Here is a 14,708-nt window from a genome sequence, read left to right on the forward strand (position 1 = left end):
GATCGAGTCCCACTTCCTGCATGGAGCTTGCTTTCCTCTCTGCCTATGTCTCTGCCTCTCTCTCTCTCTCTCTCTCTCTGTCTCTCATGAATAAATAAATAAAATATTTTTTAAAAATTAAAAAAAATAAAATCTTAAAAAAAGATTAAAAGTAGAACTACCTTATGACCCAGTAATTGCACTGAGTCATACAAATGTAGTGACCCAAAGGAGCACCTGCACCCCAACATTTATAGCAGCAATATCCACAATAGCCAAACTGTGGAAACAGCCAAGATGTCCATCGACAAATGAATGGATAAAGATGTGAAATACATACATATATATACACATACATACACACAATGGAATATTACTCAGCCACCAAAAAGAATGAAATCTTGCCATTTGCAACAATGGGGATATAACTAGAGGGTATTATGCGAAGTGAAGTAAGTCAGTCAGAGAAAGACAAATACCATATGATTTCTTAAATTTCACAAATGAATTTAAGAAACAAAACAGATGAACATAGGGAAAGAAAAATAAAAATAACATGAAAATTGAGAGGTATGCAAACCATGCGTAAGAGACTCTTAACTACAGGTAACAAAGTGACAGTTTCTGGAGGGGACAAGGGTAGGGAAGGAATAACTGGGTGATGAGCATTAAGGAATGCACTTGATGGAAAGAGCACAGAGTGTTATATGCAACTGATAAATCACTAATTCAATATAAATTGAATTCAGTTAAATAATTTTTTTAAAAAAACCTAGATATTTGACATCGAGTCCACATTTTTACACAGTAACAATACAACAAAAATTCATTAATTACAACCAGTTTCAGGAGTGCTTAGTTTTTTTTTCCACTGTTTGTCTTAGCCTGGGGGACCTCGACTTCTCAGACCCAACCCATTTCACTCTTTCATACCACCAGCCTAGTCTCTGTCTTCCCTGCCTGACACCACCCGGGTGAGATAGCTGGAAGCAGAGTCCTTTTGGATTGTGTGACAGCACAGAAAAAGAGAAGGAATAGGAAAAAGAATGAGATACCAGGGGGCTGGCTGAAAGGGAAGATCACAGGAAGAATAGTAACATGACTTTTTGAATAGTGACCAGGCTCTGTGCCAAGGATTGTACGTGTAATGTCTCATTGAATTTTCATAGCAGAACTATAAGGTAGGTACAAGGACTGCTCTCTTTGTACAGTCGAGGGTACTAATGCTGGGAGGGATAAGGAATTGGACAGAGTGAACCCAACTAATGAGTGGCAGAAAAGTCCATCATCTGACCAGTTTCTGCTTGAATCCTGAGCCTGTGCTTTCTACCACACCAGTCAATTTTATAGACTTTACAATTTTGCCCAAAGCTGACACTAGGAGATGCAGCTCAAATTTCTTAGCATTAAAAAAAAAGATCTCTCCGTATTTGAGTTGCACATGGATGATTCCTCCTTTGTTGTGAATAATCTGTACTGTTATAAATGTATATGGCATTGGGCAAGGGTTCCCATCATGTGCTTTTCAGGCTTAAGAAAAAAAGTTGCATGCAGTCATACAATGCAAAAAACATAAGGTTAAATAAAGTGAACAAATTCCTGCAGGATTTTTCAATATCTCTGCTACTGGAAGGTCTATCATAACATTTGAAGAGAAAGATATAGTATATTGTATTACTCAGACTTTCATGAGCCTGGGATTCTGTTTTCTACAATGCTTTTCCCTAGGGTGAATGCGCCAAAGAAGCACTTTGGGAAAACCTGCTCCAGACAAAAGAGCCCTGGACCAGAAATGCAAAGGTTTCTGAGTCCCATCTCTGCCACTAGCTAGTGATAGAATCTAAGTAAGTCTTGCAACCTCTGTTCTTAGGTTGCTCACAGTAAATTCTGGGACGGTCGTATCTGTACTACCATCTGCTCCTAATTTTTGTAAGGATCAACTAAATAAAGGGTTGGAGAGAGCTCTCCAACTTGGAAAAAGCCCAAGATATACATCAGGGATTAAATGACTTGAGTATCTCTCTCCTGCATAACTGATCAGGAAAATTGACTGGATTCTAATCACATTCATGCCAATCAGTGATTTTCTGACCGAAGTAAATGGTATATCTTCTTTTTTTAATGCCTGGATGTGTGAATTTTCTGACTTACCTGGAAAAGAATTATTAAAAGAAAATCTATATATTCATATTACCATGAATGTATTAAAACTATGCAGTCGTAGGCTCTCTGCTGAGAAAGAACGCACTTTCTTCCAAGGCTATCCATTACGAGAGAAAGGGTGAAAAAAATAGTGAACACTCACAGCAGGATGTACACTGATTCCATTCTGTTCCCCTTGGCTAAGGTTCATGGTCCCCAACCCCTGGACAATTGGACCTTTTGCCTTCTCTTCCATCAACCTGTCCCCTGATATGTGCTCCCATTGGCAGTCCTGACCTCACAGAAATAGGAGTTGCCTCAGGAGGAAAATGCAGTTGCCTGTCAACACTGTTGCTGCAAAAGTCTGGGAAATTCCTCTGCTATTGAGAGGCTAGAATTTTGAAAATAATAAAAATAAAAGGAGAGAAAGAAAAAAATAATAACTCATTTGGGAACTGGGAATGCCATTACACCTCAGTCTCTTAAGTGCCCCTTTTCCTTGGCTTTTTGAAATTACAGAAATGCGGATCAGGCTTTTTTCTTGTTGAAGGTGTGTTATTCTCATTAAATACCTAGGCCCTGAGAGGAGAGACTGTGGCAAGAGGCATGGAGAACCGACCTCATTCCCAGCCCTTGGCCCATTCTATCACCTTTGGAGATAGCATTTGCAGGCAAAATAAATGCACCTTTTGACCTGATTGGACACTTTCCCAAGGGGAGGGTATTAGGATGTTGCCACTTCATGTCTGCTCTGTGCCCTCTTAGTAACAGGACTTAACTGCCTTCTAACACTTAAAACTCATATTCATGTAAATGGTACCCACTTTTGTAAAATGATCTACAGTGTGAAAGGTGATTTGTCAAATAAAATGTCTCTTTTTGATTTCTTAAATTACCAGGAAAGAGAAATTTAGGCTCAGTGAGATTAACTTTCCTAGAACCACATAGGATAAAAAAAGCACATAGATGGTTTGTGCCTAAGCTGGACCTCATCCCCAGATCTTTTGATTTCAAGACAAGGCTCCTTTTCATATTATATACAGGAAGCACGGGCTTATTGTCAGCTCTCTGGATATATGTGCCTGGAATTACTCTGAAAATAGTATTAATTGGTTTCTATCACAGGAGGCAGATTGAATGTGAAGGTAATTTGGGGAAAAAAGTCTAAGTAAGGAGGGGCTATAGTGGGAATAAAAGCAGAGTGTTGCTCTCAAAGATGACATGGGCTCTGTCAGACAATCCATGTCTGCAGGGAAATGAGAAGAAAAATAATCACTGACTCAGGGGCTCTGTGAGCTCCTCAAGAGAAGACAGTAGCAGGTAAGAGCCCATGCTTTGTAGCCACGCTGCTCATTCCAGTCCAGCCTCTGCCTCATACTAGGGGAGACTTAGTACAGATTACTTATCTCCTCTGTGCCTTTCCTCCTCAAAAATGAGGATAATAATAATAGTTTCTTTCCAGGTTTGAGGTAAGGATATGTTAACTCACATAAACTGCTTAGAGGAGCATCTCAGATGAAATTAGGGCTCAATTAATAATAATTGCTATTATTATTGTCATCACTATCATCATTATTAACTACAAAAACAAAAAAATTAAAAGATCAGGTCATTTTCAAGAATGCTTCTTTGATTATGTTTGTCCATCTTCCTGGAATTCTCTAATTTTAGCATTCTGCCAAGATTCAGTGATCTTTATTCCATGAAGATTTTTTATTATACCTTCATTTAGAAATGCTTTTGCTTTTCTTTCAGCGTCTAATTGATTTATCTTTAATGAATGAATGAATGAATGAAACATTTAAGGTATGTCTGCTTTTTCATGATATACTTTGCATCATCTATTTTTCTAGGTTGTGTGTGTGTGTGTGTGTGTGTGTGTGTGTCCTTGTACACTGGAGTGGTTAAGTTATATTAATTCACTGAGCGAATGGGTGCTTTGTTGGTACTTATGAGTGACTTAAATGTATTTCAGGGTGTTATGGAAAAAGCCATCTGGAAGCAATAATAATTTTGAGAGTTACTATTCTCTTTGCTATCTTGATAGATTTTAGTACAATCTCCTTGGAAGGTGATACACTAGACCTTTTATTTTATTTTTTTAAAGATTTTATGTATTTATTAATGAGAGACAGAGAGGGAGAGAGAGGCAGAGACATAGGCAGAGGGAGTCTGATGTGGGACGTAATCTCAGACACGGGATCACGCCCTGAGCTTAAGGCAGATGCTCAACCACTGAGCCACCCAGGCATCCCACACTAGACTTTTTATATAAGGGAAGTGAACAGAAGTAAGTAGACTTAATCTAGACTACCTGCTTTCAAGGGCCTGAAGAGTTGAGAATGAGCACATAAGTAGAAGGAAGAATTCTTTTTGCATTAAAGTGACTCCAGGCAAACATGGTATCACCCACCCACCTCTTCATATGTTTTTATAAACTATGTGTCTGGTATGACATCAATGGGATAGTTGATCTTTAGGTCCCAAAAAGTTACATAACTTCCAGAAAAAGACAACAACTTCAGATTCTGCAGCTGGATCCCCAGTGACTTAAACATGCCTTCCCAAATGTAAACTGGTACCCGGGTACAAGCCATTTTTGGTTTACTGATTGCAAACAGATTTTAAAAGGATATGAGTTTGAAAATGTATTGATCATGTTGCAAGATGTTTTTTCAGAGGTTTTAGAGTAAAATAAATACAAGCACAGCTGCATATTTCACAAGTTTCAGGCCCAATCAGGTTGTCAATTCCCAGAATATACTATTTTTTTCAGAGGATGTACACATATAAATAAACTAAATGCATATAGAAAAGCACATACATCTTTTCTTTCCAAATCCCTTTCCTTCACTCTACCTGACATAAACTCCCTGATGTCCTGGTCAGAGTAATATTTTTGGCACAATATTGTTCCTGATTTCTCTTATTGCCTCCTGGGGACCTCCCTTTCAAACATCTAATGTGAATTTGCTCATGAATGCCAATGATATACAGCTACATTTTTCCTTCAAACTTTTCATCCCCCAGGCACTCCAAGTACTCTGCGACTACTTCCAAGATATCCATAAGTAGATGAATAGCAATTACTTGTAATAGAGGGTAGAAAAGGCAAGGGCATTTTTATTGGTTCTGGGAAGATTTAACTACATTGATACAGCATTTACTGAAAATCCCCATCATCTTCAGAGTATGATGAATGGCCACCTCCAACTCAGCTCTGCCCCAGGAGACTCCTGGGTGCAAAGCGCCCTGAGGTCTTCCCTGACACACAGAGAAGTTTGTCTTCATTCATTCTCACATGTTAACTTCACTTGAGTTTAGTGAGCAGTGAACACTTTATTCACTCCCAATTCAAATCAAAATAAAGGTTTAATTTGCTTCCCTGTCTTCTGGGGCTAATTTCCCTTCATTGAACACTCATACTTCCATTAACTCAAGGAGAACAACCCCCTAAGCAGCCTTTGATTAGACTCTGAAGGACTGACTGTTCGTGTGAAGCTTGCACACAGCTCCCACCAGCATTAACAAGAACCTCCCTTTGTGTACCACAGGCTATGAGACATGATCATCAAGCTTTATGTGTCTAGTGGCTCATAATTCACACTGTACCAGCTTCTGAGCTCTTGTGCTGAATTTCTAGGATACATATCATAGTCCTTAATCTCCTATCAGACCTACCACTTACAAGTAGAACACCAAGACATCAACTTCTAAGTGTCAAGAACTTTTATCACATAGCAGAGCAGGCTTTAGCAGAACTTAGTTGTCTGGAACATCTTCAGGGTCTGCCTCTTATGTTATGGGTCAACCTCCCAGGTAAGAAAAATAGTTCTCAGTTCCTTTGCTGTTCTATATATTCTATGACTTCAACTTTATTATTTGTATTCAAAGAATCTCTAGAGACAAAGCAAAAATAATAAGCTCCACCTCAATTAAGAAAGACTTACTCTCCCCAAATCCTGACTGAGTTCCTTTTGTAACAGTTACAAAACCAACTTAGAGAAAGATGACACAAAGAGACGGAGGTTTACTTGGATATGTGTGTATCTTTTCATACTGGTAGATTAATTGCTTTACCAAACATTATTTTCTTGTTTTGAGTTTCCCTCAAAGTAGATTATGAAGTAAGGACTTGAATACAAGAAGTTGTTTGGGGAGGTGATCCAAAAAAAAAAAAAAAAAAAAAAAAGCGAAGAGAAATGGATTACTCAAACAAAGAATGAAGATAAAGGTTTGTGATCAGGCCTGTTATCACTGTGGTCAATTGAATCCCAGTCTTTCTGGGGAACACTACAATGTACAGAACAATGTATAGTTATCCTAACTGAAGGCACAGAAGATGGGTATTTATTTATTCTTTCCCCATCCATTATGGATTGATGGTTGCTTCTGGGAGCATTAACTCTCAGGCAGTTCTAGTTTGTCCTACATGGAGCAAAGCGTGTTTCTTATGTGACAAAACAGTCAGAGATAGGTTTCCACAGTATTAGCTGGTCATTAGGGTTGTAGTGGTGAATCTTGGTGGTGGGTAGTGGTGTGGGAGATTCATTCAGTGAATGGACAGCATCAGCTACAATTATTAAACCTCTGCTATTAGACATACAATTAGCCTTAAAATACAGTCAGTGCCTTTTATGAAGACTGGACTTCACTAAGGATTTTTATGACTAGAATACCAAGATTATTGCTACTTATCAATCTTCTTGTTTTGTAATTGGCTTTTTCATTAAGTAAAGAGAATATAGGAGATCCCTGGGTGGCGCAGTGGTTTAGCCCCTGCCTTTGGCCCAGGGCATGATCCTGGAGACCCGGGATCGAATCCCACATCAGGCTCCCGGTTCATGGAGCCTGCTTCTCCCTCTGCCTATGTGTCTCTGCCTCTCTCTCTCTCTCTGTGACTATCATAAATTAAAAAAAAAAATTTAAAAAAAAGTAAAGAGAATATAGAGAAGACAGGACTTTCAATAGGTAAGTCGCACTAAAAATTAAGGTTTGGCCTTTCAAACCAGTTTTTAAACTCCACATTAAGGAAATGTATCTATGTCTACCTGGACATATTTGCATACATATATTCAAAAGGACTTAGTATTTAATAAGGTCAATGATGAAAAGTCAAAAAAGAAGACAAAAGTCATTTTATACAAATAAATATTGCCTAATGTAAATAGTTTCCAAAAGCGAAGATACTTAAAAGCATGACCTGGGACTTGAAATCAATATTTATAAATGTACAGAAACTCTTATCTAAAACCATGTCATGTACACTTGACATTAAAGTTACAGTATATATGTTTCTAACAGTTATCACGTAGAAAGGATGCTACAAACTTGTTGGAGTTAAGAAAAACATATTTATACAGTATTTTGAATATTAGAATACATTTCACATTCATACTTTTACTTATATTTCACAATTACATGTGAGAAAAGTATTATTCATATTTTGGGGAAAAACTGGGAAGTGAGAGTGAACAGTTTGGTGATTTGCTTTAGGTCACAAAATTAGGACAGGTTGAAGCCAAAAATCAGCCCACATTTTCTTCCAACTTGTGCCTACATGCCCAAAGATAATGCATTCCTGGCTACTTTTTCACTCAAAACTTTTGGTCAGACCAACAGCACCAAATTTCTTGAGCTATCTGTGAATGGAGGATTTCTTGGGACGCAATATTTTGAATTCTATAAACAGGACCATTCCAGGCAAACAGGAAAAGTTGAGCCCTTTGACACTAACAGATGCATATAATTTTAAAAGCATATGCTGAAGGCTGTGGCACTCATACTGCTCTGTACATGTTCTCCAGAGTGATAGTTCTATAAGAGCACTCTGCTGATCTTTTAAGATTGATAATATTCTATAACTTCCTTTTTTAAATGAATCCATTTTTTTCCTAAGTGGTTCCCAAGAATGGCATTAGCTATATTAGTATTCTAATATCCTTCCTGGAATATATTTTACTCATTTCTCACTTAAACCCATTTACATAAATACTAAAAAGAAAACTATACAAATAAAAGAAGGCATACACCTAGTTGTTCTAATATTGAAATGAAGATGAGATAAGAAATAAAAAACTACCTATCCAAAATAGCTTTGTGGAATTTAATAGTACACAGAAATCTTGAGTTATTAGAAGTCCAATATCTTTCAATTTATAATTTGAATATATTTGGGTTGCTAAAGGGAAAATCAGAAGTTCTAATGTTGTCATTTGATCAAGAACTTGAGAAACAGCTACCACAATGTTGCTGCTTAGCAGTATGTATATCTGTAAGAGGCTGTTGACATTCAAAAGGAAAAATGTTAGGTCAGCTGCTAGTGACTTTATTTCCCTCAAACCAGCACAGCTACATTCCTCACTTCTAAACTCAGTGATTCCATCCCTAGAGGCTTCTATAAGACAATTTTTTATCTATATAGTGTTTTGCTGTAGGCCCTGTCTCTAATTTTCTTTGTGACTTTAGGAATATACTTTACTTGTTTGGATGGCAGTTGTTTTGTTGTTGTTGTTGTTGTTAATCTGATTAAATTGTGGAGCAAGGAGAAAATCAAACAAGATTGAGTTAAAGAAGCTGACCTGATGACAAGGAATATGATAGTTGGCCCTAGATGGGTGTCAATGGAGGATCACAAAGTAGAGGTGGGATCTCCTCTGTATTTTGGCCACACACATCTTGCCTTGTACTTCAAGCCATCATCATGTGGGCATAAATAAGACAAAGTAACATTATGTAAGACATTATGTAACAAAATGTCAAAATACATTTATGGTGCATAAGTAATGTTGAAAGCTGTGGTATGGAAAACTATTCTGACACGAGAGATAGCAATTTCAAAATGATAAGGTATTGCCTCAGAATTGTGCCTCTAAAATTCAACCAATAATAAACCATTTCAAGGTAAAATCTAACAGTAGCTAAAGGGAAGGCAATTACATAAATCTGTTTGGTACATACTTAAACATACTTAATTTCTTAATTTAGAATATGTCTTGTAGACAGTGATTCTCTGCTATAAAACTCTGTAGTGGGTACTCTCTCAATTAAAAAAAATACCCTTTGGTATCTCTCTCAATTTTTTTCTTGAGCAATTTATGTTATATATATATATATATATATATACATATATATATATATATATATATACTCACAAAAATTGAATGGCCATATCAAATACTGAAGTTTCATGAATATCAGTTCAACAAATGCTTTAGCTTAATGGAAAGTCCTAAAAAATTCTGGAAAATAGAAAAAATCCTCTCATTATATGTTGGGTTGCATTACCCAGGGGGCAGGGATTCAATAAAAACACATTTAATGCTGAGAATACTTGATGTCAAACTAACAGATTAAAAAGTAAAAAAATCAATCATTGTATTTTTTTGTATATAGGACGTGAAACTAATTTATTGACTTGACAAATTTCTTCTGGTTGTGTCAGCTGAATCCAATAATTGGGCCTAACTGAACCTCATGATTCTAGGGGAACAGAGTATAGTCAGAGAGGTCTATGTGTTTACATATATTTCTGAGAGTATACAGCAATACAGATAAATTTGACTTGAAAAGTTTAGAATTCAAGGAATTTATGCAACCAAAAATGGATTTGGTTTATAATACACAAAGTATCAATCTTACAGAGTTTTTCTCCTTTTACCTATTATTTAATATTATTGTTATATAATAAGAAACATTTCTATAAAGTTCTAATTAATAATTATAAATGACAAATAGATTGTCTTTTTTGTGACTGTTGTGTAATTATTATCGAACTGTGCTATGATATGTCTTTTAAGCAACCGCATTTCTGTTTATCTTAGTAAAGGAGAGCAGGCATTTTTTTAACATTTCCATTATATGTGCAAATATATAAATAAGTACTTTTACAAAAGTATATATAAAGTGTATATAGTAATATAAAACAAATGAAATGTATACTCATATAATTCATACATTATGTACATTAAATCATAATATATTAATACTTATATATTGGTTATATATTTCTATATTACTTATATAGCTTATACTATTATATGTACCTATATATGATACATATAAAAATAGTATTTAGAATGGTTAAGCCACCAATGATGTATTAATGACCTATCAGATTATTAGGAAACAAGAAGATTCAGAACCTGTAACAAAAGTATTTGTCTCCAAATGGGTTTCTTTCTATCCTTCCTTTGGTCATGTTGAAAGTTCCTAGTTGGAGTTTGAGGAGGAGGAGACACGAAGAAGATATAATTTAGGAAAAAGCTCTAAATATAAAGATTGTGCAATCTTTGTGGAAGTCTTTGTCATTTCTTCTGGCTTTACCCTGGGCATTTCTTTTCATCTCTATAATATTATATCTGCAATCAAAAATATCTAATGTAACAAGTATTGGTTGATGACCTACTACGTGCTCTTCATGTCAGTGATTTAAAAAAATTGAACAAGGCAAACATGGCCCCTGCACTCCTGTACTTTTATTCTAAAGATGGTATTGTCAGAGACAAAAAGAAAGTAGGCAGAATCACAATAAATAAAGGTTAGAGTAAGTATGAAAAAGGAAATAAATGGAATAATAAGATAGTGACCTGGGGTATAATGAAATGGGGAGTCATTGCTTCTACTTTAGATAAGCTGATTAGAGAGGATCAAATCTCTAAAAACCCTTCCAGCTAAATGTACTCTTGCCTTACTGCATGCTAAGACAAAAGAGAGGAATGAGTCTGAGGACCAGATTTACCTTAACCAGAATAATAGATTTATTTTAATAAGCACCTATAATCAGTATATACTCATATACATGTATAAGCTTTTTAAAATATCAAGTACTGATTAACTTTCTCTCCAATTTTTTACATTGCTGCTGAGGAAATGGAGGCTCAGAAAGTCTGCAAGCAAAATAAGTGAATGAAATCTAAAACTTCTCCAAACAATTTTCAATTTAAATATTTGGGCAAACATACAAGCAAGGCAAAAATAGTCTGAGGAACATAATATGCATTTAGAAGGTTGTTAGACCTTAGCAAACGCCAATAGTTCTAGAGGTTTTAGTATGTAGCTAATGATAAAAGAAGAAATTAGAATTTTGAAAAATGCTAAGAAACATAAAACCAAACAAACTGAAAACTACAATCCCCAAAAGGCAGAACACATCTAGCATGCCATAATAACATGGTGTTGGCTTTTGTCTTAAATCTTCTCCTAAGATGATACTATCTCAGGGTATTGGGGCTTGTCAAATAACCATTAGGATATATTATCAGTACTTTGATTAGATTAAGTGAAAAAGTAGCCTTTGATTTACTGAAGTTCACATGATAGCCAACTCCTGCTTGAAACATTTCTGGTCCTTAAAGCAACACTGAAACTTGAGGCATCTTGCTGACAGCATGACTTATTTTTTAATATTTGTAAAGGGCAATAAGTGAGAATGAGTTCTTATATCATTTTACAAGCTAGATGGCTGGTTAGTAGTCATTTTTATTCTGACCTGGTTTGAACTTGCACAATAGTCACATTGCCCCTGGCATTTGACTGTGTGCAGATTACATTTTATTTCGCTCTTTGGAAATTGGACACTGCCTGTGAAACCAGAAATTCTTAGAAAGCCATAATCCAAGCCTATTGATTTAAAACACTGACATGAGCTACTTTCTTTAGCCCCAAATTCCACTTTCAAATCTTGCTTGTATATGTGGTAATTTATTCAAGAACCAATTCTAAAAATTAGTACTCTATAACTCTGGGTCTGCGTCCCAATCTTTAGGCAGATACTGGACTATCTGACAGTTTTAAGAGTTCAGATATATTAATAACTAATTATGGGTCAGATTATTTAAGTAACTAAAATTAAAAATTTTTTTTAAAGATTTATTTATTTATTTATGATAGACAGAGAGAGAGGCAGAGACACAGGAGGAGGGAGAAGCAGGCTCCATGCCAGGAGCCTTACGTGGGACTCGATCCTGGGGCTCCAGGATCACGCCCTGGGCCAAAGGCAGGCGCCAAACTGCTGAGCCACCCAGGGATTCCTTTTTTTTTTTTAATATTTGTTTAAATTAAAATATTTTAATTGAGTATTTGTTTCAGAGATATCTGAGATGTACACACATAAAACACTAACTTACATTTTTTTAACTCCCACTCTTCCTGAATGTTACAGATAAAGGAAAAAGAATTTGGCCTCCTTCGTCTATTCTTGCAACTTAAAAAAAATGAAACAAAATACAAATACATAAGTGGCAAAGATGCAGGTCATGATGATAAAGCAATTAGGATTAATAAAAAGAGCAAACAGGATTGGATATGATTCTCTAGGACTTTATAGAAGTTAAAATGTGATTTTAACAAACTGAGAAATGCAATCTCACAAGTGGTGCTCACATTTGGGAAAAACACTGCAAAAGTACCTTTCCTGGTCTAAAGGGAATCGGAAAACCATCCTGGAGGAAATACTGGAGAACTGAAGAATGGGTAGAAGTGAAACCTAGTGATGGTTTTGGGGAATGAGAGGGAAAGTGATGTTCTGATCAGATGGAAATATATGTATAGCAAATGAAGGCAAAAGATAACTTGGTTGATAAAAAAAAAAAAACAACTAAGTAAGGTTTGCTATGGCTAGAGCATGAAAGAAGGTAGGAGGAAGGTGAGGTGTTTTAAGGAGTCTGAAGAGAGTGGGATCAGGTAATAGGTTAGCGAGAGAATGGTTGTCCACACTAGAGGAATGTTAGCAGGGTTGGCATAATTAAAAGTTTCTCACCCTGGGCAATAATGATACCTTGGTATGACTAATTCCTTTTGTGGAGGAAAAAGAGCTGTCCTGATCATTGTAGACTATTGGAACACCCTGGCTTCCACACATCAGATGCCAGTAGCACACTCATCCAGTTATAATAATCAATATCTTGACATTGCCAAGTGCCTATCTAGGAAAAAATCACCATTGATCCAAAAGCACGTTAAAAAGATTACACAACATGTCCAACTGAGATTTATTCCAGGAATGCAAGGATGGTTCAACATAAGAAAATCAATAATGAAATATATCTCTTTAAGAGACTAAAGAGAATAAAAAACATGATTATGTTAATTGATGCATAAAAATGATTTGACAAAATCTACCACCCTACCATGATAAAAACATTCAGAAAACTAGGAATAGAAAAGAACTTACTCAAAATGATAAAAAAGTATTTAAGAAAAACCTACAGATAATATTATACTCAATAGTGAAAGACTGAAAGCTTTCTAATAGGATCAGAAACAAGACATGCATGCTCTTCTTCACAATTGCAATTCAATAGTGTACTGTAAAATTTAGTTAAGAAAATGAAAGATACAAATCAAGAAGAAGAAAAATAAAAGCATCCCCTTTTGTAAGTGGCACAATCTTATATTAAGAAACAAAACAAATGAACACAGGGAAAAGGAGAGAGAGGAAAACCATAAAAGGGTCTTAACTACAGAGAACAAACTGAAGGTTGATGGAAGGAAGATGAGGGAGGCTAAATTGGTATTAAGAAGAGCACTTGTGATAAGCACTGAGTGTTGTATGTAAGTGATGAATCACTAAATTCTGTTCTTGAAACCAATATTACACTATATTTTAACTAATTGAAATTTAAATAAAAACTTGAAACAAATTAAATAAAAAGGAAAAAAAATCCCAGAGAATCCTTAAAAAAAGCTTCTAAATGAATTCAGCAAAGTTTCAGGGTACAAGATCAATACACAAAAATCAGTTGTGTCCTATGCACCAGCGATGAGCAATCTAAAAAGCAAATTAATAAAACTATTCCATTTACCTCAGCATTCAAAAGAAGATACTTATAGGTAAATGTAACCAAAGAGGCACAAGTCTTGTACACAAAGAACTACAAAAAATTACTGAAAGAAATTAAAGAGGGCAGCCCGGGTGGCTCAGTGGTTTAGCACTGCCTTCAGCCCAGGGCATGATATGGAGACCTGAGATCGAGTCCCACATTGGGCTCTCTCTCTGTGTATCTCATGAATAAATAAATAAAATCTTTTTTAAAAAAGATGACTCTGTCTTCACAGAATCCTTACACACCATTGGAATCAGTTTTCCACTCTGAGTAGAGTTCTAAAGTCTACACTGATGAGTTCTGTAACAGAAAAGAGAAAAGAAGAATCATTCATGCTATGTGATGAAAGAACAGTCATATCCCCTTTTCCACACCAACTTCAAAGAATGACAATAAAGCTACAATCATCGGAATGCCCTCATGGCTTGACAGTCAAACATCTGCCTTCCTTTGGCTCAAGGAATGATCCTGGAGTCCTGGAATAGTTCCACATTGGGTTCCCTGCAGGGAACCTGCTTCTCCTTCTGCCTGTGTCTCTGCCTCTCTCTGTGTCTCTCATGAATAAATAAATAAAATCTTAAAACAAAAGAAATTAAAGAAAGCTTGAATAAATGAAAAAAAATCCCATGTTCATGGATTGGAAAATTTATATTGTTAATTTGTTAATGTGGACAACCTAGTGTGATCTACAGATTCAAAGCAATACTTATTAAAATTCTAATGCTGTTTTTTACAGCAGTGGGAATTCTCATATATTGCTGG

General features: G+C 35.7%; 1 protein-coding gene across 1 annotated transcript in view; it reads right to left on the reverse strand.

Annotated features, from left to right (window-relative positions):
- The window catches only part of CNTN6 (contactin 6), a 271,711-nt gene that overhangs the window by 225,239 nt on the left and 31,764 nt on the right, over nucleotides 1-14,708 (reverse strand). The window lies entirely within an intron of this gene.

Source organism: Canis lupus, chromosome 19, assembly GCF_048164855.1.
Source record: "Canis lupus baileyi chromosome 19, mCanLup2.hap1, whole genome shotgun sequence".
Lineage (NCBI taxonomy): Eukaryota > Metazoa > Chordata > Mammalia > Carnivora > Canidae > Canis > Canis lupus.